At 39.0% G+C, this 24887-nt stretch overlaps 1 protein-coding gene across 3 annotated transcripts in view; it reads left to right on the plus strand.

The window, feature by feature from the left end:
- FAF1 (Fas associated factor 1) overlaps nucleotides 1-24887 on the plus strand; it is a 5915525-nt gene that overhangs the window by 814472 nt on the left and 5076166 nt on the right. The gene's annotated exons all lie outside the window — the stretch shown is intronic.

The raw sequence follows: 24887 nt of genomic DNA on the forward strand, positions 1-24887 counted from the left end.
AGACAGAAGTAAACAAAAAGACAACAGAAATGAAAAAGCTGTCACAAAAACTGTGTGCACAAGGCCGCAAATGCGATCCACAAGCAACAAGGAAATATTAAAATTAGTGTGCAAAGACAACCAATGGGTGTTGTAATATGAAAAATAGTGTGTAATGACAACCAGTGTGTGTTGTACGGCCAGTATGTGTTGAACGGCCATAGACTTAGAAGGCAAGAAAACGCAACCAAATTTCCAATAGACAGAAGTAAACAAAAAGACAACAGAAATGAAAAAGCTGTCACAAAAACTGTTTGCACAAGGGCGCAAATGTGATCCACAAGCAGCAAACCAGAGGGTCAGAATGCGATCTGCAAACCGCAAAGTGCAGACACCCTGAAACCCTGTAACATACGAAATAAAAAATTATAGCAGAACGAAAAGACAACAGAAATGAAAAAGCTGGTACAAAAACAGTGCGTACAAGGGCGCAAATGCGACCCACAAGCAACAAACCAGTGGATCGCAAATACGATCCACAAATAACAAAGTGCAGACACCCTGAAACCTGTAGCAAATGAAATAAAAAAAGTATAGATATAAGTAATGGATTTAAAAATTAGCTGGTTAATGAAATAAAAAAGTATAGATGTAAGTAAGGGATTTAAAAAATAGCTGATTAATGCGATCCACAAACAACAAAGTGCAGACACCTTGAAACCCTGTAGCAAATGAAATAAAAGGTATAAAAGATAAATATCCCATGAGAACGAAGTGTAGACACCCTGAAACCCTGTAGCAAATGAAATAAAAGATAAAAATCCCACGAGAAGTAGCAGCAAAGAAAAGAAGAGAGCAATCACATAAATAAAAGCAGTGTCATGGACCACAACAGCGATCCGAATGCAAAGTGCAGAAGTATATCAGGAAGAATAAAATTTATACATAGAGTGCAACATAATCCAAAAGCCTGTACAAAGAGTGCAACATAGCCAATAGTAAGGTGTAATAGAGTAAATACAATTAGAAATACAATTACACATGAATATATATATATATATATCACTCCTCACCTCATCAACAGCAGTTGAAACTGAGTAGAGACAAGACAGTTGTCATTTCAACAAATGGGGGGGGGGGGGTCAAAGGAAGAAACCTGAGAAATAAGGAACAGTTTACTGTCTTCAGGTATCTGGGAGGGGTGGTTGGGGAGAACGGAAGTATGAATGAAGAGGTCAGAGCTAGAAACAGAGTGACTAGCACAAAATTTCTTGGGTAGTGTGTGACAGAAGAATGCTGACAAAGTAAGGTGCGCAAAATAGTGTTGCAACTAGTACTTTTGTATGGGCAGTGAAAGCAGAACAGCTGAGAAAGCTAGAGGTGATGGAGATAAAAGATGGGTGGTAGGATGCATACTGAGGGGGAGACAAAAAAATGATGTCAGGCAGAGGCCAGATATTTCAAGTTGCAAAGAAGGTCCAAGAGAACAGATTGTGGTGGTTCAGGCACATGTGCAGGAAAGCAGAAGATGATTTGGTGAAGATGATGTGGTAGAGGGAGAAAGAAGGCAAGAAGAAGTGAGGGGATCCAGCAAAGAGATGGATGGATCGTATAAGAGAAGATCTGAGAGAGCCAGGCATAACTGTCAAAAGGATAGGAGAGTGGTATTGAATCTTGACAAGTGGTAACAGTTGACATGACACCGTAACCTTGGCTGACATGTAGCACACCACAGATTTACAGGAGTGATACAGTCAAAGCTTGTCTGCACGGTAGACACTGCAGAGTACTGCCTGTGTATGTGCCTGAAGGAGCTATGGTGGATGTGGAAGAGTTACATGCATTTTTAAAGAGCAGATGCTAGATAGTCTAATGGCTTCATCCTGTTACCAGTGCTTTGTACTGTAAGGCTAGAAGAAAACCTGTGTGTGATTACATGAAGTGATGAGCTCCTCTGGCCTTTACAGAGATGTTGATATGACAAACCAGCAAGATCTGAAGATTTCTGCCTTTGAATGACATGCTGCTTCTGTCACCTAGTGGCACAGCTTCTCATTGCAAGCAGAAAAGACATTTACTGTTGAGGGATAAAACAGAAGAGATGCCCGAGACTAGCTGAACTAGGTAGCTGATTCACACAGAATGATAAAACTTAAGAGATTTCATCATGTTGGTTACGGAGTCGGTGGATTATGCCCAGAAGTACAGTTACATCATCATATGAGGATTTGTTTAGATTATTACCTCTGTAACATGTTTTATAGTCTAGTTTGCTGTAGTCACCATAGACTTAGAAGTGGAACCAGCCTGTTGGTCAGACCACTGCCTGGGGTTAGTTTTTTTCAGGCTGTTGGTCGTGTGGATGTTTGCATCTGTAGTCTGGACAAAACACAATGACACAAATTAATTTATATGTTTTTGAGATATCTTAGTTGTCTGTCTTCCATCATGTTTAGTAGACTAAAGCTTTGCCTTTTTAAAAGATCTTTCTCTGTAAAAATGGACAGCATTGAATAGTGTAGTGATTATCAAATACATAAAAAAAGTAAATTTGCAACAGCTTGTTAAAGATTATTGCCAAGGAAATTAATGGGCCTTAAGGCTGTGAATATCACTGTAATAAGGTTGTGAATACTACTGTAAATTATTTTTCACAGAAAAGACGGTGGAGAAGTTAAATAATTATACATTAAAAAGACCTGTTAAATCATATATTTTGTAGGAGAGCTGTGACAGTTATTGTAAAGATAGCATGTGGACTGAAAATAGCACCTGTAGCTTCTTTAGGAGTTTTTTTTAACATGGTTCATATAATAAATAGCAAGCATTCTGTTGAAGCCAACTGTATGTACACTGCTTCAGCCTTGTGAAAAATGTAGTTGCCTTTATTACTGAATAAAAACAAGAGTTTAAAATAGGAGAAAGATTTATAATCGAGTTTGAAGTAGGAGACAGATTTATAAAGAACTCCAGAAACCCTTAGAGACAGGAAATACTGCTAGTGAAAATCAGAATTCCATGGGTACTAGTAATATCTTGTAGGAAACTAAAAATAAAGCCAAATACTAATGAAAATGGAAATACAAGAAAAAGTAGAATAAAATAGTTTGGGTGGTTTAAGACTTATGTTTGCATTTAGACAGTTCCAGGTCAGTGAGCTAACTGTCTCTTTCAACAACCCACCCTGTTCTAGATGTGTTCTTATACCTAGTGAATCCATTGTCCGCCACTTATGATAATTTTAAAATATAATTCCCTCCCTCCTTCCCGTCATTTATTGCCTGTTGTCAGTAAGTATCATTTATGAGAATCCTCTCCCCTTAAGGTATTTACCTGACTAAGAAACCTTTAATGTTATTGCTTAATAATGAGTGTACCGTTAACTGTTTACACTGTTTTACTGCTAAATTAATGAGTTTTTGTTGTAATTAGTTTACTAATTCCTACTGGTGGCAGAAGAAGAATTTCAGGCCAGGTGCTGGTTTTACTTGCAACAGATGCTAAATTCAAGTGACTTGCTTTTAGACAGTGTGATGAAGTGCATTGCTGCCTGTATCTCAGTGGCATGGTTGACTGTACTGTATAGAAGTAGGTATTTAGAGCCTAAAGCTTCTCTATACAGCTTACTCCACCGATGTGTGTTGTACTTTAAATATTCAGTACCTATGCAAAAAGCCTCTGGTTCCTTCTAGGTTGTGACTTGCTCTTTGTATGTAGATTTAGATTGTTTGTTTTAGACCAGTAGGAGCTTCAGTAAATAGACTTCATACTCATAGATGCAATGCTTCCTTCAGTCCACATTTGTAAGCACCTGAAATGATGAATTTACATTTTCCAACAATCTCTGTAGCTAGCCTGGTTAAAATGGGCATCCTGAGACAATGTTGCAGTTGATTCATGTTTACTGACCGCTACCTGTTAGTTAAACCAGCAGACATTGTGTATGAGAGATATGCTTCTACAGTGTTATTGGCGGCAAAACTCTCTCATAAAACCACAACAAATAATCAGGTTGCCATTACCACAAAACTCAACACAGTGCACAAACATCTTAGGCCAAATGCATAGACCTACATATGTTGCGATTCTTAAATGTAACCTGTCTAAACCACAAAGGCCACCTAAATATAATCTAAGAAACAAGTACCCTTAGCAACCTTCCAACCTCCCAAGCATCTACCCCAAAACATACATCTGAAAGTCACACTGACTCAGTTCAAAAAGCTCATAAGGCAAACCGTCACACAATCCAGTATATTAGTCATAGATGACTCCATAGTATGTCACACTTATGCACCATTCATAAGGCTTTGGAAAGAGAGGGTTGCAATTAGTTGCCTATAAGTCGCCAGGATTTGTCCCATTACCCAAGACATCAAGTCCTTGCACCACACACAAGTACACATATGACACAGTCATAGTACATGTTAGTGTAAATGACTTGAGATGTTCCTCCTTGGACTGAATGAAGGGAGACATGGTAGAGCTCTTAGAATGTGTGCCTGAGTCTAGGGTGAACTTACCCTTGAGCGGCATTGTACCATCAATAAAGAATGATGCTGCAATATGAACAAAAGATCATTGATTTCAGCAACTGACTTTACTTCTGGTGTCACTTGAGTACAAAATATATCAGTTTGGAAAGAGATGGAGATAGCTTGCACCCCCCCCCCCAGGGCTTTTATATATTAGCTAAATCTTTGTCCACCCCCATGGTGCCTTTTTTAGGCAATGTCAGTCTTCTAAAGATTCCAACATAACTAAACAGAGTCCAAACAACATTAATGTATTGCTGCTGAACAATAGGAGCTTTATTAAAAAACTCCACTCCCTACAAGCATTCCATATCTTGGAAAACATTGATATATACACCATTACAAAGACCTGGTTCACAACCATTGAAAACACTCCATCAGTACAGGGTATCAATGTCTATCATTCATTTAGGCTCAATATATTAGATGAAGGCACTGAAGGCAGTGGTCTGACACTATTCTTAAAGAAACACTTAAATCTCCAAACATGGTAGATAAGATGACTTGGAACTCCTCCACATCCTTCTCACTGTTAACAAAAAACCCTTATCTTATCATAACTATGTATATCCCCCTCAGCCTATAACTCCTGCCTAACTAGTACAGAGTCACTATGTATTAAGCCAGTCACCATTCTCCTATGACACTTCACCTACTCCTTCATAAACTGTGAGACTTGTATATCATCAAACATGTATTCCTAGAGATTTCTATACCATATAAATGCAAACTCCCTGGACCAGTTAGTCTGTACTCCAACCAGGGCCAATAAAATCCTGCACTTGGTCCTTACCCATGTGGGGTATCTATATTCCAGACTAATTGTAACTTTCTCCCTGGTTGAATCTGACCACAAGTCTATCACATTAACCATAAGACTTAAGCATGAAGTTCCTTCTAATACCTTGCTATTCAGTGATTATACAAAGGCTAACCATTTAAAACTGAATGATAACATGGCTACATTCAAAGGCCCCCTTCCATTTTGATGACCCCCCCCCCTCCGTATATGTGGAATCTTTCGCTGTCATATTTTTGCACATGTGAATAACTGCATAGATGCATCTATCCTCTTCAGAAATATGCCATATTCAAAAATAATACAAGGAAAAAATGAATAGGTAAATGTATCTAACTCAGGATGCCAAAAAAGCCTTTGCTAAATTAAACAAGGACTCTGTACCTTAATCGAAGCAAACAAAGCCAGATATGAGGTAAAAATAGACAAACAGATGAAGGATAACCAGAAGGCCTTATTTCTGGTAAAAATCGTAGAATCACTACCTAGCACTGTGCATTGCCAATAGATTCATAGGTTCATGGGTAAGTACTAGGCTCTCAACTCTTGTGGGCCATTTTAAGCCTAGCCAGTTTCCCTTTTTGTGCTCAAATTATCTCATTTGGTTAGAAATTGGTCTTACCCATCCCATGGTTAATAATTGTATGTAATGGGATTAACTGGAATCATTCCATAGACAAGCTGAGGTGACCCATGCATTGATAAACTATTTAGGTGCTGCCTCTGTCTATTAGTAGCATGGTCCAGTCCTGTGGTAAAATTTTGTGTTTCCTATCCATAGAGCCATGTTGTACTTGAATATGGACAGGGATGAACTTTGTTTTATGTGAATGGGGAGTCTCTTCCAAAGCAGCAGTATCCTCTTTGAGATGTACCTGCCCTTCCAAACTGTTCTGTTGATGTTGCAGAAGAGGTTTAGATCCCTAGACCGAGTATTTCTGATGTCAGTTGATTTGCTCATGTGCCATAAGTCCATCAGTATTGCATCAAAGGAAGCATTGTATGCCTGACAAAAGTCACCTTTTAGCAGTCTGTGGGATACTGAGTATAGTGACAAGGCTTTGAGTCGGCCCATGTAGGACATGTTCTCTAGGCCTTGTATTCTTTTGGTAAGGTATCTATGTTGCCGTTCAGTTGTTGCATATGTCTGGACATTTACATACCAAAGGGAGAATTGTATTCAATGACTGGCCTAATGAGTACTGAGTAAAGGGGACAATAACATTCCCTAGCTCTTGACACAATCCCTTTGTTTATAAGCTGTGTAACTTTCTTACAACAATAGACATACGTTGGTCAAAAGTTTGGTCACTATCAACAAAGTTCCCAAATCACAAACAACTGGGTCAACTCATAGTGGCATACTGGTAATCTTGTAGCTGTCCTTCAAGAATGCAACTGCAGTCCTTACATATGGGTTGTCCTGCCTCAGGCAGCCCTCAGTTGGCCGGATTCCAAAGTCTGGGTCTGGCGTCGGCTGATGTCGCCTCCTCCCCGACGTCAGAGCGGCTGGGGTATAAAAGCATCAGCCGACGCCATCTTCCTCAGTCTTTCTTGCCGCGCAGTGCCCGAAGCAGAAGCAGTTCGCAAGTGCCGGTCGGTCAGCTCCTGTGTTTTACGTATCCGAAGTCATGAAAAAGCTAAGTACCCCTTTGGGGAACCTTTTTTCTTGCCTCAGCCGATGTCAGAAAAAACTGAAAAAGTTGATAACTGTTTGTCTTGTGGTAAACAAATACCTCATAAGGACTTCCATTCTTACTGCCTCCCCTGCCTTGGCCCAGACCACGATGTCTCGGCCTGTGCCGCCTGTGCTTGCTTCAATAAGCGCACTCTCAGGCGCCGGGCAGAGTTTGCTGAAGACTTTTTCGGCGATAAATACTCTTATAACATGCCGTCGGAACAACCGACACCACATATTTCCAAAAAAAACGGAAAGACCGGGACCGACATTCTCGGCCCGCGACTTCCACCGACACCACGCCAAAAACTACCGTGAGTGCATCGGTCTCTTCTGAGGCGGTTGTTCCGCCGCTCCGGACCGACGACACCGCTTTACCGATCACACCGGCCCCGGAGCCTGTGCCGGTTGTTGATTTTCCCCCAGAAACTGAAGCCCAGGATTTGCCTGAGACCATACCCGTGGACAAGGTGATGCCAGCACGTGGGGCAGCTAGGCCCCCTATGTCTATGTCTATCAAGGCCTACACACGTGCTAAGGCGGCCAGCCAGGCTAAGTCTCACCCTCCTAAAGCTTTGCCTCAGCCCACTACTGATAAACAAATTATGACTCTAGCTGCAGATTTAATTTCCTTAATCAGAGGCTCTCAGGCCCATCCTGACAGAGGTTCTCAGCCACCTTCTGACAAAAGGCCCAGGGTTGAGCATACAGACACCCTTTCTTCAGATGAAGCATCTGGTGACTCTGATCACTCAGATACCCAGGAAGAGTCCTTCCAGGTCTACGAGGATTCTGATGCGGAGGACTCTATTCCTTCTGCCTCTCCTCCTGAGGATATTTCTTTTGGGGAAATTCTCCACTCCATGAGAGAGCATTTTTAGTGGCAAGGTCAGGAATTCTCCGACTCCAGGAAGCGGCTTCGTACCTTCCTTAAGCTTCCCCAACACAGGCCTTTAGCTATCCCTCCAGTGTTAGATGTGCTGGATGATGTGTACTCAGATTCGAGTGCTTCTCCTGATTCTCCCCCCCCCTGCTCCTGTCAAGCCGGACAGATACTACAGGGTTCCTGAAACCCACAAACATTTATTTAAGGCCCATTCTGTTGATCTAGAAACAATTTCCCAGGGGCCCAAAGGGGTGGCCACATCCACGGCCAAAAATCCTTTGCCCTCAGATAGGGAAGCTAGGTCTCTGGAGAGGTGGGGCAAAAAAGTTTATACCTCAACCACTCTTGCCATGAGAGCCCTTAATTGCCTTTTTCATATGTTTCAGTATCAGGATTTCTTGATGGATGATTTGCAGAAAAAGTTAACCTCTCCTGAGCCTTTAGAAAGGAAGGCCTTGCAGGATTTGGTCCATAACACTCAGCAGGTTAGCAATCATTTTCTTCAGTGTGGTTATGATGCATTGGAAGCTTCATGTAGGGCAGCTATGACAGGGGCAGTCATTCGTAGACATGCATGGTTGAAAGAACAGGCATTGCCAGATCATGTTAAAGTAAAGCTTCTAGATGCACCTTTGGAAAAACACAAGCTATTTGGTGCTAATGCTCAGGATGTGTTGAAATCAATTGAGGAAAAGGCTAAATCAGTGCAAACAGTCAAGGATTTCCTCCAGGTTCAGCCACCAAGGTTCAGCAGGAATTGGCCTTCTAAGAATTGGTCCTTTCCAGACACTGACAAGTTTCAAAGGGGAAAAAACAGATGTACCCGAGGAAGAGGGCAATACAGAGGCTCCTACAGAGGACGCCAATGACAACCGACTAATCAGAGAGGTGGCGCAGGGACATCCCCTGCTCCACAGGGACAATCACAATGACTTGACTTTGACACCGCCGACCAAGGCTCAAAGAGAAGCACCTTTAGGCGGAAAATTATCCTTATTTTCAAAAAATTGGCACATTTTAACAAAGGACAAATGGATTCTGGACATAATAGATCAAGGCTACAGGTTCCACTTCCATACTTTACCAACAAAACAAGGCATGCCAAACCTGCCACAAAATCAAAGGGCAGAGGCATTCAAACAAGTTTCAAAGCTGATAAAAATCAAAGCAATAGAAAAGGTTCCTCCTCAGGAACAAGGCCAGGGATTTTACTCAAGACTGTTCCTTGTTCCAAGAAAAGAAAAGCAATGGAGACCTATACTGGACTTGTCCGCTCTAAACACTTTTCTCATTGTACCAAAATTCAAAATGTTGACGCTACAGCAACTCCTTCCCATGCTGGGCAAGGGGTCTTGGCTGGTTACTCTGGACCTCAAAGAGGCATACCTGCATGTCCCAATCAGACACAGTTGCAGAAGATACCTCAGATTTCTTGCAGGGTCAGAGCATTATCAATTCTCAGCATTGCCTTTTGGCTTATCTACTGCGCCCAGAGTATTCACAAAATGCCTGGCATCAGTAATTGCACACTGCAGACACCAGGGGATACAAATATACCCTTACCTGGACGACTGCCTTATACAAGCGGACAGCAAGCAAGCCTTGACAAAAAACTTGAATTATGTCATTTACTTACTACAGGCTTTGGGATACACAGTCAACTTACAAAAATCAAGACTACTGCCATCCCAACAAATAATTTTTCTAGGAGCCAAACTAGATACAGGATCACAAATGGCTTACCTCACAGAAGAAAAGCAAGAACAATTACCACATTACTTCAAAAGCCTAGCAAAGCTCACCCAGATGACTGCAAGGAAAATCCTGCAGGCCCTGGGTTTCATGGCATCTTGCATTCTACTGATTCCACTGGCAAGACTACACATGAGAAAACTGCAATGGTACCTAAAAAGTCTATGGTCTCAACACAGCCACAACTTAGAAGTAATTATCCCACTCATCCCATGTCTAAAAAGGGAATTTTTGTGGTGGGCCCAAGCAAGCCAGTCAAACAAAGGTATGCCTTTCAACAAACCTCAAACAAGCCAAACCATTACAACGGACGCCTCAGACCATGGATGGGGGGCGCACATGAAGGGCAGATGCATTCAAGGTCAATGGACCCTCCAGGAAGTATATCTACACATCAATCAAAAAGAGATGTTAGCAGTAATTCATGCAATCGAGGCCTTCGGAAAATATCTTCAGCAGGGCCATCTGCTAATAAAGACAGACAACACCACTGTTATGTGGTACATAAACAAGCAGGGAGGTACTCATTCTTGCCCCCTTTGCAGACTAACAATGACTCTTTGGGAAAAGTCCCTGAAACTGAACATACAGCTGCAATCCCAGTTTGTTCCGGGCAGGGACAATGTTCTGGCGGACAGTCTAAGCAGAAACATCCTGGACCCTACGAATGGATGTTGCATCCAGACATTTTTGCTCAAATAACTCATGCATGGGGAGGCCGGACATAGATCTCTTTGCCTCCCACCTCAATCATCATCTGAAAAAGTTCTGCTCGAGGACACACCATCCACAAGCCTGGAGAATAGATGCTCTCTCATTCAACTGGAACTCTCTAACAATCTATGCATTCCCACCTCTACCATTAATGACCAAGGTGTTACTGAAGATCAAAGCAGAGCAACCGAAAGGCATCTTAATAGCTCCAGATTGGCCAAGACAGCACTGGTATCCATTACTAAGGAGCATAACTTGCACCAACCCGTGGCCCCTGCCTCAATGGCCTCTACTCTCGACTCAGCACAATTACAGGATGGTTCATCCCAACCTGCAAACTCTGCAGCTCACAGCCTGGAGGGTTCCATGACTTCTACCCATATCTCTCTTTCCAAGGAAGTTCAACAAATATTATTGGAAGCACGCAGACCTTCCACCAGAAAGACTTATTCAGCCAAATGGAAGAGATTCAACATCTGGAATACCAACAAGGGACAGGATGCATCAGTATTGAGCATCCCACAGATACTGGAATACTTGGCAGAAATGCTGCATAATGGACTTTCCTATTCTTTCATAAAAATACACGCTTCAGCAATTTCACCATCATACAACACTAATCCTCCTGTGTTTTCACATCCTTTACTAAGATAATTTCTAAGAGGGATAAAGAATATCAAGCCTCCCAGAAAACCACCAGTGCCTGCATGGGACCTTAACTTCGTGTTGGAAAAATTAACTCTTCCTCCTTTTGAACCAGCAGCATCTTCAGAATTGCAATTTCTTTCCTGGAAAACAGTTTTCCTGTTGGCAATTACCTCAGCAAGAAGAGTTTCGGAGATACAGGCCCTCATGGCAGTACCTCCATTTCTCATTTTCCATCAGGACAGGGTTTCTTTAAGAACCAATCCTTCCTTTATGCCAAAAGTGATATCCAGGGTGTCTCTAAATCAAGCAATTCACCTGCCCACCTTCTTCCCCAATCCTCAAAATAAAGGGGAAAAGCTGTTGCACACTTTGGACATACACAGACAACTACGCTACTACTTGGACAGAACAAAGGCCAACAGAAAGTCTGACCAACTATTTGTAGCATATGCTCCTGGAGTGCAAGGAAAGGCAATTTCCAAACAAACAATTTCAAAATGGATTGGACATTGCATCAGATTCTGTTATACTTTCCATGGAAAGGGTGTACCAGCCAATATCAGGCCACACTCCACCAGAGCTACTGCCACCTCCACAGCCTTCCTAAGAGTGGTGGCTACAAAGGACATTCTAGAAGCTGCTACATGGAGCTCCGTGCATACATTTTCCAAGCACTACCACCTGCCTTTATATTCCAGATCCCGAGCAGGCTTTGCTTCGGCAGTCCTGCAGGGCATTTTAGCTACACCTTCCTTATCCTAGAGCCTACCACCCCCAGCTTGGCTATGGTATTCAACCCATATGTAAGGACTGCAGTTGCATTCTTGAAGGACATAGTACAGTTTTGTACCTACCATAAATGTAGATGTCCAATAGATATGCAACTGCAGTCAGATTTTCCCTCCCTCCTACCCCTCTGTGTATTAGGTCCACTTCCCTCCTTTTATACTTAGCTGGGGATATCTGTTATGGTGTATCTGTTTATTGCTATTGTGTTTGTCTGGAATTTTTTATCCAGTCCTACATTTAGCCTTCCTTGGAGGGCACCTGGCATCTGGGGCAAGAAACACTGAGGAAGATGGCGTCGGCTGATGCTTTTATACCCCAGCCGCTCTGACGTCAGGGAGGAGGCGACAGCCGACGCCGGACCAAGACTTTGGAATCCGGCTGACCGAGGGCTTCCTGAGGCAGGACAACCCATATGTAAGGACTGCAGTTGCATATCTATCGGACATCTACATTTATGGTAGGTACAAAACTGTACTTTCCCTGAGATAGATGACTTCCCAAAGGATACAGTAATGCATTTTTGGCATTTAATTTCAGAACGTCATTTTGGCACCAATTATTTATTTGGGACAAATATTCCTGGTCCTACATTGCAGTCATCTGTAAATGTGGTCAGCCAGAGCCTTTTTGTACTGGCTTTTACTTCAGAAAGTAGATGCCAAACAGGAAAGGTCCCAGCACAGAACCCTTGGGGACTCCACTAATGATTGGTATCATTGTTGAGGTAACTTCTCCTATTTTGATATCCTGTGTCCTATCTGTGAGCCAGTTTCAATCCAGCAGGTGACATAAGGGTTTAGTCCTAGTTTATTTAGCTTTTCTCCTAAGCCTGAGTGGGGAATTCTCAAAAGCTTTGGCCAAGTCAAGGTATGCAGTGTGTACTGTTTTGCCCTTCATCCATTGCTTTGGTGACCTTTTCAAAAAAATACATCAGGTTGAGTAAGCATGACCTGCCCTTGAGAATACAAACTGAGATGGGTCCACTTTTTGAAGTTTCTGTTATGTCCTGATTGATTAGTTCCATGATAAGTCTTTCCATGGCTTTGCATATGAGGCTAGTCAGACTTACAGGTTTGTAATCGCTTGGGTCTGTGGGAATGACTGCAGCTGTTCTCCATTCACTTGGTACAAAACCTGTATGGAGGCTAAGATTGAACAGTGTTGTTAGAAGTGTGACTAAATTGTGTTTCATACTATTTAAGATGCATCCAGGGGTATTGTTAGGACCCATCCCTGCAGTATTTTTAGCTTTTGATAGCACTTTTAGGATGTGTGATAGCTGGAAACAAGCCAGTTTCGGGTGTATCTTGAGGGACAGATGGAGGGGTGGGAAGAGGGGGGTAAAGTTAGAGCTAAATTCTTTGGACAGTAGATTTGCTATGTCTTCTGCCACAGTGTGGGTAATATTGTTCACAATATGCTCAGTGCATTGCTGCCTTGTGCTTTTGAGATTATGAACATAACCAAAAAATGTCTTGTGATTGTCTTTGGCTTGGGTAACTATTTTAGCCTCAGACTTGACTTTGGTGGATTTTATGAAGCTCTTGAGTTGTTTTTTTATTTCAGTGACAAGGGGCTTTAATATTCTGCAAATGACTCTTCTTATTTTTAGTCAAAATTCTTTTCCTTTTATAAAACTTCTTGATATGGTTCTACAATGTAGGTTTGTTTCCGGGGTTTGCCCTGCACTTGTTCCTGCGGGGTACAGCTGCATGTATGCAGCTTTTTCATACTGGTATAATGTATTGGTGTACATTTCTGCATATTCAGTGGAGTTAGCTGGGGATTTGAACTTACTTAGGAGTAAGTAGGTTGTCTTAAAGAAATTTCTGAAGGTACCTTGGGTAGAAGGGATGCCTGATTTCAATTTCATTTTGAATTAGACTGCTTTATGGTCAGACCTAACTAGTGATGAACATGTGTATGGGACGGTAAAAGATACACCCATATTAGTAAGGATAAGTTCCAAGATGTTATTCCCTTTTTAATTTCTCCAAGTCTTTTCAGTTTCTAGTACCTTGATGGGAATGGACCCCCATTCCTAAGTCAAGGTATGATAAAAGCTCATGAAATTAGTACTATTTCAGTCTTTGATGTTATTCAGAACTGCTCTTCGTAGCACTCGCAACGTGCCCAGTAATGACTCCTCCTGCAATTCATATGGAGTTACATGTATCGATAACATATGTATGTACGATTGTACATTCTGTTTTATAAGACCTGTTGCTCCTTCTACTATTGGAACTGTCTGCAAGTCCTTCTTCCACATTGCCCTAATCTCTCCATGCAAATCCTGGTATTTTATGACTTTGTCTCTGTATATATAAGACACTGTAGTCAGTGGGTGTAGCAGTTTCAGTGATCAATACTACTTTTTTCTTCTTTTCATGGACTACTATATCTCTTTTTTTCACATCTATTTTTTAACTGTTGGTAATGGGTGATCCCATGTGATGTGAACTTCATCATTTTCTGTAATGCTTTTTGGCTCATGTTTCCAGTGTTTTTCATCTGCCTCAGTATTGTAATGTTTTCACAATTCCCAGTGTAACAGTCTTGCCACATTATTATGCATTTCAGTATACAGCCCTTCTGCCATTAGTAGATCACAACCAGCAACAAGATGTGCGACTGTTTCCAATTCTGTTTTATAAAACCTACATTTGTCTGTTTCTCCCACATGTTCAATGGACTTTGTAAACCAGTGTGTATGTAGTCCACTATCTTGGGCTGCCAATATTAACCTTTCATCTTTTAGTTTAAATTCACCTCTCCTTAGCTATTCCTGGGTTCGATCCTAATCAACATGAGATTCTTCCAAAAGTTTTCTATACTTGCAACTATATTTATGCATTTTCCACATTTCTTGCCTTCTCATCTGATTCTTCACCTTATATTCTTTCTTTTGTTTTTTTTGGCACATTCAGTTGCTGCCTGATATTTATCTACTTCTGGTATGATTTCCATTCCCACTTGACACCGATATTCTTCTGCTAAACTTAGCAGGGAAGTCATCTCAGACTTATTCTCCACATATTTTAAAACTTTGACTAAGTTTGGGTCTTGTGAAGTCAGTAGATATGTATACAGTCCTATGACTGCAGATCCATACATTTAGTCAGTTTCGAGGAGGCCCATACCTCCTTCAGAATGGGGAATATATAGTCTTGGTATACACTGAGTTTTGTAAATCATTTGATAAGCATGAAGCATCTTTCTTGTTTTCCTGTTCAACTGATCCAACACCTTTTGGGGCCAGTCAGTCACTCCAAAATTGTAAGTTAGGACAGGAAGAGCAAATTGGTTTATAGCTTGGACTTCTGAAATATTCCTTACTATTTATATTTGTACATGTTTTATTGTTGATCCTTCATCAATTTCCAAATATTTATATACTCCCTCTTGCTGAAGTTCTTTTATGTCTCATTCCCTTCCCATGTTTTCTTGGAGCTGCAGCTTTCCTGCTTTAAAGTCTGCTATTGCACATTTATCAAGGCCAAATGACATTCTTGTATCATCTGAAAAAGTTTTGACCACTTGCAGTTGTGAAAGTGAAAAAGCAGCAAACCAAGCACCAGGAAGGAAGCGGACCACAAAACTTATAAGCTTTCATTCGTTTAATAAAACACAATTGAACTTCTTCAGAATAAGTACAAAAACTTGAAACCACCATTTAAATACTTGTCATGTGCAAAAAAATCATCCAATGACAAAATACTTCAAATAAATTATTTAAATAGCCATTGTGATGTCATGAAAATTTAAACATACACTACAAAATTTTTTAACATTGCATATGTATAAAAACATAAAAATGTATGCATATAATAGTCAATAATAAACTACTGCACAGTATTTCATCAAATAAAGTCCATTTTGTGAACAGCTTGGCTCACTACATCAAAGCCTTTGTAATTGAAGTAAACAATTAATATTAATATATATTAACCAATTGGCCATTATTGAACTAAAATGGATTTTTATCTTGAAGGCACATATTCATCCAGGTATTAATCAATTTGTTTCCATCAAACCCATTTTAAACAACAGAAAATTATAAAGAAGTTTTTTGTTTTTATTTATAATTCATGTTATTATTTTCCATGGTTTAATGTATTTTTCATATATTTTTTATATATCTATATGGTCTTACAAATTAGATATATTTGATATCATTTTTACAATATTTATAACATTTATAATAAAAAACACAAAAAATAATTATATTTATCTTTTATGATGCTCGCATCATAGTTATATACTTTTTGCACGTAACCCATACAAAATTTGATAATGTTTAGGGCCATATATTCTACCTTTTGAATCTTTTTATAATGAATTAATGCAATTTGGGTTATATTTAATTATTTATTTTAATAATCTATTCATGATATTCAGTAATAGATTGGGAATATTCATTAGCAATATTTGCTTATGTTTATTAGTTTTGTTTCATGTTGTCCCTTATTGATCTCGAATGATTCTTGAAAGTATTCAAAAGGGATGGCATAAATTTTGTCTAGTTTTGTTTAATTCTGAGGTGACCATAGGGGTACAGATTAAAGTTTATCATTGTTAATAGAGTTTAGATAACAATTCTGTTGACTGTCTTTTATATACAGATATACAGTGGGAGATTTAATTATAATTATCTGAGCCCAATAACGATTGATTTTTAATATTTAACGAATTATAATAGTAAGATATGAATATGTAATATATTTGCTTTAGTAACTTTCCTTTCTTTCATACATTTTCTGTATAAGGCATGCATATAATATCCATTCCCAAGCAGTATTGTTCGTTGCACAGAGCGCACTTTATTAAAATGTAGCGTCATGCTGTAAGTGTTTTTTATGATGCCATCTTGAAAAATGCTGATCTTCAAATACATGGTTTGATTTTGATATATTTTTACGAAGCATGTAAAGTAATTTAATCAGATGACATGCTTTAGACCGGAATATTATTCTTGTTTACACATTTGGACGTTTAGGATAAAGTTTTGGAAAAAAACACAATAATATAAGCTTCATAAAGGTTTGGACGCTAGTATTTAAAGAATTTTTATAATTAGTTATGATCATGTTTTATGATTTTGCGTCAACAGAATATATTTTTGTTACATATCTTTTATATGCGGTGAATGCATTTTTATTGTTTGTGTGCTTTACATTTTACAGCTTTGAGCATACTTTGCATAACAGCAGCGCATTGTTATGCTATTAATGAAATACTCATGACAATGTTTCCAAAGAAACTGATTTTTTAACAAATGTTTCACTCATATATTTACGATATATAATTGCTAAATATGTAATATGCTGTTATTGGTTTGAATGAAACATTGAGTTTTTAACTTCCTTTTTTAACTGTAATATTTACAATTTTTAAATATGTTAATAATTGTATTAAATGGGGTTTGGATTGTGTTTTAAAGGTTTTATCTTTCATGCATTCAGTAAGATCTATCATATACATCTTTAAATGTTCAGATTAATCAATTAGTCAGTTAGCTTAATTGAATTATCTTTGGCTTGCGCGCCAAAAAGTTCTATATAAAATAGCAGTGTTTTTATTCTAAATTTACATCTGAAGAAACGTAGTTTGCTACGCGAAAGCGCTCATTTTTCTGTATCCAAATAAAGAAATACCAATTTCAAGGTAATCTATCTCCTGTGGTGATTCCCTCTGGATCTGCTATTATTATTATTATTATTATTATTATTATTATTAATTAATATTAATAGTTTCATTTATTCCTGGAGGGTAGTCTGCTCTTAAAGCTATCTGCCATTTAGTTGCTCTACATTCTAATAAGGCTCTAAAATTACCCACCAAAGGACCACAAACTACTTTATCTAAGACAAAGAACTTGCTGTTGTGCTTTCAGTTTATCATCTAATGAACTATACAGTTTTAAATCAGCCACGAAAAGAAGATGAGAAGTCTTTACACTTTGTTGTTTTCTGGGAGCCAAATTGTAGCCATGACCTAATCTGTTAAGTGGACAACTTAGGTTAAGGGCAAGACAAAAGAGCAGCGGTGACTGAGTCACCCTGGAATATCCTCCTTTGAATTTTTGTTCCTGGAATAATAATTTGTCCTGTATCATGGCTTAATTGCAAAGTGGTTTGCCCCTGTTTCATGGTAAATGTAATGTAATTGATCAGTATACGGTGTATCTTATACATTTTTAAGCACTCTTTCTATCCATGAATGTGGAATACTGTCAAATGCTTTTTTGTAGTCTATCCATGACATACTTAGAATCTTCCCCTTTTCACAGTTCTCCATTATGCCTTTATTTAACATATAATGATCTTTTCTTCCATATGACTTTCTTTTGTTACCCTTTTGTTCTATTGCCATAATTGAGTTTTCTTCTAAATGACTGTAAACTCTAATGGCATCATTTCCAGTGTATAGTTTATATGTCGTTGGAAGGCAAGTTATTGGGCTATACTTTTTAGGATAGCCTGCAGGTTCACTCTTAAATAGGAGTATTGTTTTTCCTGTTGTTAACCAGGCTGGTGTCTATTTGGTGTGCATGTATAAATAGTTCTCATTTATGACTAAATTTTCAAGGGCCTGGGGTTTTCCAATTAAGACCTTTTCTTTTCAGTCTCTCTGGCCATTACTTCATCCCATTTCAAATCTTGTACATTTAAACTTATTACTCTTTCTTTTATTTTTTCTGTCCATTCAGCATGTTTGTTATGTTCCACAGTATCTTCATAGATTTTTTTCTAGAATGTATCTATTTCTTCTTGTTTTGGTGGTGTTTCAATTCCTTTTGCATTGCTTCCCAATTTTCTATCAGTTTTTTGAGTCACCAATAAATTGCTTAATTTGTACTTTTACTTTATATTTATCTGCCTATCTTCTAAGTTTTTCTCCCTGTGCTGATGTTTAGATTAATTTTTGCAGTATTGCACGATAGATCCTGATCTGTTCTGATACTGCACATTTATCACATTTATCTTTTTGAATATTTTTGTTGATCTGTTCCCTTTTCTATACTCTTCTAACAGTAACGCTTCTTGTTTTAATTGCTTTATAGTTTTTTTCTATTAAATACTTCATGATGGTATTTGATTTTTCCCTTTCCTTTTCCTTACTGCCCTGTGTTTTTGTGGTAAGACTATATCTGTTATTAATTTAGCTGCACAGTTGTTGTTTTTCTTTCGGCTTTTCCCGATTAGGGGTCGCCACAGCAGAACTCTGGTCCGCTAATGATTGGCTGTCAATTTTTATGGTGCCGAGGTGCCAGCCCGACGCCCAACCTTCAGCAAAGGCATGCTCATTCACGCATGTCTTTCGAATGCCACTCGACCACGGGGATGACATGCAGACTCCACACAGACAGTGCTCCAGCCGAGAATCGAATGGGAGAACCTCTTGCTGTGAGGCAACAACGCTACCATTGTACCACCACGGCTTCTATTTGCTTCTATTATATTGCATGAATTTCTATGAACATTTCTATGTTCATTTGTTTTACCAAAATTCTAACTTTTGGGTATTATTGACTGTAGTTTATTTTTTTCATTGGTCTTAATATGTCTGTCCATCTCTGTTAAATCAAGCAACTCTTGTCTTAGGTCATTTTTTTTCTAAACTGAAGGCGCATTCTTTGTTCTGCATTTCCTTCAGATGTTCTTCAGAAAGTTCCAGAACATCTACCTGTACCACATTCTCTTCAGTTTCATCCTGTGTTATCCATTGCTCTTTCATATAAGAACTCACTGGTCTTTCACTCCATAACATTGACTGGGTCAGAGTTACCACAGTTTACTTTTCCTTCCCTTGCTGTGGAACTCCAACTGAACTAGGTTCCAAAGTATCTTCATATAGAAACTGATCAGATGTTTCCTGCTCCACTGGTTTCTCCTTAATTTGGGGATCCATTGCTCTATCCTGCTGTGATGTTATCAGAGTGAAGTCCTTCACTTTGCAGGTCATCCATAACCTCAGTTTGTATTTCTTTAACTTCTCCATTACTAATTCTTTTTTCTACTTTTCCTCTTTGTTTTCTTATCTTTTGCATTGTAAACTTTTCCATATCTGGATGCCTTTGCCTGTATTTCTCTTCAAATATCTTTGGTGCTGCACTTTTTGTACTGGTTAGTTTTGCTTTCTCCTTTGCATATATATTGCACCATTTTAAATCTCTTCTTCTTTCCCATGTCCATATGTTTTCTTTATATGTCTCCTGCTCCTCCTTTTTCTCCTTACTTGGGGAAGTTGTTCCATCATGCTGTGATATAACCTGTGTTAGACTTTCTACACTAAATCCTTCACTTCACAGATATTCCTTAACTCCAACTTCTGTTGTTTTAACTTCTACTTTACTAATCTTCTGTTGTATGTGCCCTCTTTGTGATCTTATTTCTTGTATTGTGAAATTTTCCATATCTGGATGACTTTGCCTGCATTTCTCTTAGGATATCTTTGGGGCTGCTTTTTTTGTATTGATTAAGTTAGCTTTCTTCTTTGTATAAATATTGCACAATGTCTGCTCTCTCTCTCTTTTCAATGTCCACATTTCTTTTTTATACCTTTCAGAAATTTCTAGATTTTGTTCTTTATATTTTTGCACTTCCTCAATCACCTGTTTTGACAAGCAGCCCAAGGTTGTATTAATGAACACAAGTGTTTATTTAAAGCTTCTGACTTTTTTCTTGTGCAAGTATTTTTCTTTCCTCTAATTTCTCTGTTAATCTTTTTGTATATCGTCTGCCTGGAAATTCTGTGCTTCTTGCATAATAGTAACAATGCATAGTTTCCTTCCTACCGTCAGTAGTCCACTTTATCTTCTTTATGGCTCTTTTTCAGTTTTTGTGATTTATTTATTTTTTTTGTGGACTACTACTTCCTTGTATGACGGGGGGGGGGACATCCTCCCCCTGTGCCTGGCCTAGCCCCATTGTAGGAATGTTTCATTGTCTTGAAGATTCTGCACTGTCATTTTTCCACTCCTGGCTCCAGTGCACCTACCAGGATTGAGCACTTTTTTTGTCCTGGGACTTGTGCACCCAGCTGTCTTTTATTATTTTTAACCTACTTCTGTCCATGACATATGCTGTATAAAATACAGTCTGTATAGCAGTGTCATCTTGGTGAGATTTTGTGAAAACCAGGGTCCACCTTGTGAAGGTACTCGCCAAGACTTAAGGATGAATTCAATTCCAGCAGTACTACTCTCTTTTGCTTGCCAATTTATCATCTTTCCATTATTCCTCCTTGTGGTTACTCTAATTGTTCCCAGCATTTCTATTAAAGTCCAGGAATCTCCGTTCTTTTGCCCTAATGGTTGCATAGGTTTACAATCTGTAGTTGGATGGTTTAGTTCTTCAAGGAACATGGTGTTAGGTTTAATACTGAGTGATTTTAACTCCTTTTGATAGGTGTTGTGACTTTCTTTTTTCATAGAGGGAGTTCTATAGCTAGGTAATCTGTGGTACTGGACCTGAATTATTGTTTGGAGATGAAGAAACTCTAGTGCCCCATGCTGGTTTACCAGCCTTAATGTGAGTCTCTTCTGGATGCAGATTGAGACACCTGCACCTTTTTCCCCCTTCTGTACAGTAACTGGTCTAAATGTGTGGAAGATATTATAGCCCCGCACAGCTAGTTTAAACCATGTCTTAGTCACTGCATAGACATCAGTATTCACCAAGGTGAGAAGGGCTTATAGGGAGTGGAGTTTCTTATTTAGACTCCTAACATTGATCAATAACACCTTCACGTTTTCCTTTGCTTTCTTTGTTATGTTTTTAGGTTTATCAGTTTGGGATTTCCAAAAACGAGGTACTATAGGGGTGGTCAGTGTCTTCAATAAATGAAACTGTAGAGGGGAGAGATACAGGTCACCCCCACCCAAGCAGCATGGTGTGTCAGTTATATCCTGCCAGGCTGACAGATATTGGAACCCCTTTGAATTACACCAAAAATGAAGCTAATTATTAAAGTCATTTATTTTTTTGCTTGTATTGCAGTATCAACCCTGAAGAAGGTGGAATGCTGCTCAGTGCTAGACTCATACAGAGACTTCCAAGATGGCTGCACATTGAGTAACAGCTAAATTTTACCTCTTCCAAAGAGAAGGCCAGTGGACTTTTGTGTTTCTGGGTAAATTTCAGTAACTGGCTAGTAAGTGTACTGCCTGGATGCCAAAAAAAAAAAAAAAAAAAAGAAATAGAGGACCTGGAGAAAAATCTGCTACTAAAGGTGAGCAAAAAACTGACTGGGAAATGTACTGCAGCTATTCAGCAAAAAGCAGTGAAAGCTCAAAGCATGATAAATGAAACACTGATGGAGTATATCAACTCAAACAACAAAAGACTGGAAAAAATGGAAGAAACTTTAAACAGATATTCAGATGCACTGATAAAACTGCAAAAGTCAGAGGCTGAAGTGAAAAAAATGTCTGGCTGAATGTGAGACTGCTCAAGAAGAGATGTTTCAAAAAATAATAGTGTTAGAGGACAGAGCACACAGAGAAAACCTGAGATTTTCAGTTGTACCAGAGAAGCTGGAAGGAACAAACTGTATTAATTTTATGAAAGCACAAGTAAGCCACTGGACCTGGTATTCCACATTAGGAGTTGTTAACTGAAAGGTCACATCGTATGTATACCTCACAAAACCAGAAAAAGACATTACAGTGTTGTGGAACATTTTGATAAATTTTCAGATCTTTTCATGATACAAAAGTAATGAAGCTAAAACAAAGGCAATGGCTGTAAATTATATACCCACTCACAAATTGATTCAGCAATATCCATATTTATCGGGATGTGATAAAATGGAAGTATTTAGAAGTATGGATTAAAAATGATTCCAGTGTGGCAGATAAGGATATGTGGGAAGAGACTAAACAAAAGATGATACAAAAACTGTGAAATTGGAAGCTCTGTTATATGGATATGGATAGTAAGATGCAAGCAGTTAAAATGTTTTTAGTCCCTTTAGTCTTATACACAGGTCAGGCATATTTTTATCAACTAGAGAAGTTGTGGATAACAATTAATGAAGAGCTGAAGGATTTTATCTAGGAGGGGAAGGTGGCAAGAGTCAAGTGGGATAAGCTGATTCTTCAATTAGAACAAGGCAGATTGGGATTATCTGATTTGAAGTGGCATTTCAGAGCTACATAGTTAAGGTTCCTATACATAGCACAAGCAGAAACCTATAATTCAAAGTGGAAAAGGATGGTGATGAAACAGGGGAAACTCAAGAAACAAGGAGACACTGAGATTTTGGATACAGATCTTTAAGGAGAATAGCAATAGTCATACAGAATATTATATTCATAATGTAAATTCTAAGATCTAAGTCAGCATGGGAATGGAGAAATGAGATTCTGCCAATAGGGGTGACTGCAGTTAGGGATATAGACAATAGGCAAGAGAGGGCTGGAATTTATTGGAGAAAACTGGCAAAGGAACCAAGGTACTGGGAGCAAATAACTAGAGAGGGAAAGGTAACAGAATGGCAAGACGCCAAGAATTTATTTGGATTGCAGGTTAGAGATTGCCTTCCCTACCAAGGATTGAAATCAGAGTATAGGCAAAGAGAAATGAATAGGGGGGTCCTAAACGAAAGATTAGTACTTGTAGAATTTTTAGTAGAATCTAGAACAGAAGCTGCTGTTAAAAAAACGAATTATTATTAGAGTATATAAAATATTGCATGATAACTATAAGAATCCATCAGGGGAGGTAAGAAAGGATTGGGAAGAGAGAGAATGGATAAGCAATTCTCAAAGAAATGATGGGATATATGTATGTCTCCCAAATATGCAACAAAATGTAGAAGATTTAGGATTTGTGCTTGGAAATGTTTACATAGATATTTTTATACCCCAAGTAGACTCCAGAGAATTTTTCTTCTGGTAACCCTCCTACTCGAATGCTGTTGTGTTGTTAAAGTTGGTGGCTTTTGCAGTTACCCACCCCTACTGTAAATCTGATCTGGGACACTCCTCCCAGTATCATCTTATTAGCTCATTCTACCTAATACAGAGATCATTTCGGATGGCCAAAACCCTTAGCCCCTTAACCTTGAATTGTCTTCTATTCCTGCTGTCTCTCTTTCCATTTTATAAAAAAAAATAATAATTCTGTCTGTCTATATATACACTTTATTCAGCTGATTATATTTTTCTGTATTTGTGTTTCTTCCTACTACTCTATTACTTCATCTTGCTTTTTCTTGCTACTTGCTTCTTGTTCTCTAAAGTGTTCATTTGCATCTTTTCTGTTGCATTTATTACTGCTTGTTTATAGCCTGTCTAAATTGTGTTATTCTAAGCCTCTTAGTATTGGCTTAAGCACTTCGGCTTTAGGCCTACCCCTTACTTTCCCAGGCCTTTCTCCCTCAGATTCTCACAAATGTGGATGGACAATTTCCTACAGTTTCTCCTGCCATTCTGGTTGATATGGGCATCCTGAGACAGTGTAGCAACTGCCTCATGTACACAGACAACCATCTACTACCACCACCTAGGAGCACAATTTGTGAGAGATGCAATTACATTAGGAACCTAGAGTCCATGCTCTCTTCCTCTCAAGCCAGTATATCTGGCATCGGGAAAGTTGTCAACACAATCACTAAATCTCAAACACCACCCACACTTACACAACACACACCCACATATGCAGAGGTCCTCAACATAAACATACCCAAACAAAGGAGACCTCCGAGGCAAAAACACACGTGATCTCCACAGCCCTCCACACTGCTTACCACTCATAGTCCACACACCTGTGTCTCACAGCCACTAAGGCTTAACCATAAACCCAACATATTAGTCATAGGAGACTCCATTGTGAGACGCACAGATGTGCCTCTCACTAGGCTGGATAACGAGAACGTCATGGTTAGTTGTCTGTCAGGGGCCAGAGTACACCTCATCACATACGCACTCAAATCTCTCAACAACAGGTACTGTTATGACCCTATCGTAGTCCATGTTGGTGTGAATAATTTGAGACGTACCTCCCTGGACTATATGAAGTGAGACATGATTGAGCTCGCTGATTATGTGTCCCAGGCAGGTATCTCCCTAGCCTTAAGAAGCATTCTACCATCACCTAGAAT

This window comes from Protopterus annectens, chromosome 14.part0 (genome assembly GCF_019279795.1).
Source record: "Protopterus annectens isolate FY-2018-M chromosome 14.part0, PAN1.0, whole genome shotgun sequence".
In the NCBI taxonomy this organism is placed as follows: domain Eukaryota; kingdom Metazoa; phylum Chordata; order Ceratodontiformes; family Protopteridae; genus Protopterus; species Protopterus annectens.